Raw genomic sequence first — 2,451 nt, forward strand, 5'->3', positions numbered from 1 at the left:
CTAACCTTTCCAGAGTAGATCTGCCCCCTCCTGTGGGGCCCTAGGGTCCGGGCACAGCAGGTGTGGCTCCCAGGGGCCGGTGCAGGCTGTGCTGGCGAGCACCAGGCTGGACACCAGGCTCTGCATGCTGGCGGGGCCCAAGCTGGACCGCTGCTTTGCTTTCAGTCTCAGGCTGGACAGGCGCTAGTTACACGTGTCCCTATAAACGTCCGGAGGGGTCGGCGGCGCGTTAGGAGAGAGGACATCAGCACCGCGGAATCCAGCGATGGGGCTGCTCAGGTTGTTCAAGTTACTCAGGCTGTTGAGGCTGGAGCCTGGGAAGACCATCGCTGCTGAAGGCACTAGGCTGGATGACATGCTCATGGATGAGATGGAGATGGGCGGGGATAGCGTGCCCCGCGATGACAGGGGCTGGATGTTCATAGAGCTGAAGAAAGGGAAGCTCTTTGTGGGCTGGGAGGCCGATGTGAGGCCCTTGGTGGCCCAGGGGTTGTATGAATAGCCCGGGAACATGTCGTCGTAGGGCTGCGAAAGCCCGTTCAACTGCGGCCCAAAGCCATTCTTGCACAGCCTAGACTTCGGGTTGCACAGCCTAGACTTCGGGTTGCACTGTCAATTTCTCCATTTGGCCCCTCAATTCTTGAACCAAATCTGGACTCGAGCTTCCGTAATGTTGGTCCACACTGCGATTTCTTCATGCATGGACATGTCCGGGTACCGTTTTCTCAGAAAAGTGGCCTCCAGTTCCTGCAGCTGCTGGGGAAGTGAGTCCACTGCCCCGTCACCTCTCTTTGAATGGGTCTTCGGCACCAGTGTCCTCATTCTTTCCCTGGTGGCTCTTATTTTTCTCTGCAAGTCCTTTTCTTGATACATGAAAATCCTGGACCTTTAACTCTTCTAAGCTGTAGAAGCAGTTTCACAGCCATCCTACAGATGTAATTCAATAGGTGCTAAATCAAGACTACTTCCTTCGGGTTGGTCTCACAGAGAGTGGCTAGGTTCTTTCCATTTTTCAGTGAGCCATTGGCTTCCTCAACTCGGGTATTATGCAACTTTTTCAGAAACAATGGAAACAAGAACAAACCAAACGCCAGGTGCCAGAGAGCATTGGCTAGGTTTCTTTGAAAAATTAATTTTCCCAGCACAGATGGTTTACATGCCTAATTACAATTGAAGTCAGTCACAAGAGGAAAATGTGTCTGTCTCCAATGGCTTCCAACTTTGCTTAACCTAGTATGTTTGTACTAGTGACTGGTAATTTGCATTTGTGCAAGGTCTTATAAGAGTGTTTTTAAAAACAAATTCAGAAGATTTTGAAAGGAAAGTACATATGTAGGAATTTTCTGAGTAGAGATGAAGAATGATTTATGATACAAACTTTTGTGGAAATTATATGGGTAAGCTGCACTTGGTTGCCACTTAGAGGAGAAAAAGGGATGTGTAGCTTAAGGTACAGTTTTATTCTAGTGTAACAGATTATCACAGGTGAGTTTATTGTAACTGCTTCATGCACTCTCATGCTGACTGTGAAGCAATAACATGATTAGAATCGGCTATGTTAGGGTTTCTCAGTCTCAGCACTATTTGGACACAATAATTCTTTGTTGTGGAGTCTGTACTGTGCGATGTACAAGGTTTGGCAGCATCCCTGGCCTTTGCCCATTACATGTCAATTTTAACCCTCTCCCAAGCTGTGGCAATTTAAACTGTCTCTAGACACTGTCAGATACCTTCTGTGTGTCAAAATCACTCCTGGTTGAGAATCACTAGGCTGTACTATGCTACAAGAAGATCAGTGGCTTACTACCCCAAATGTTCATATCTTGCTCATATAAATTCTCCTGGGTAGCTTTCCAGGGCAACTGTACTCGATGTCTTGGTTCAGTATTCTGAGCTACTTTGCTCTTACGGTACTTCCAATGAACACATGCTTCCTAGCTCATCACGGAAACTAATGAGAGTGTAGAACTGAAAACAAATTCTTAAATATTTATGCCCAGAAGTGACATTGCCAGTTCTGTTCACATGTCATTGATCAGAGCATTTACATAGCCATGCCTACCTTGTTTAGCATAAGTATTATCCATTAAACACCATTTTCTTCAGTGAACATTTGTTACTACTGAGAACTACTGTATTGTCAAGAATAGAGAGGCAGGATAATATTGTAGTTGAAAGTGTGGATCCTGGAGCCAAAGCTCTTGGGGCTTAACCCCAGATTTATAGCTGTGAGTTTAGACACACTGTGTCTAATACTGTGCCTGAGTTTCTTCTTCTCAAAAACAAGGATAATAGAAGTACCTAACATGCAGGGAGCTACAAGAGTGAAATATGTTAGCATTTCTAAAATTCCTAGATATAATAAGCACTTTTTAAATGTGATTAAATAAAAAGAAATAATTTACAGGGAGAATAATTGTATACATTTTTATAAAAATATTGATAGGGTGA

At 44.8% G+C, this 2,451-nt stretch overlaps 1 pseudogene; it reads right to left on the reverse strand.

Annotated features, from left to right (window-relative positions):
- Positions 1-1,929, reverse strand: LOC105088267 (pituitary homeobox 2-like; annotated as a pseudogene).
- Positions 1,930-2,451: the final 522 nt, after the last annotated feature.

Source organism: Camelus dromedarius, chromosome 18 (assembly GCF_036321535.1).
Source record: "Camelus dromedarius isolate mCamDro1 chromosome 18, mCamDro1.pat, whole genome shotgun sequence".
NCBI lineage: Eukaryota > Metazoa > Chordata > Mammalia > Artiodactyla > Camelidae > Camelus > Camelus dromedarius.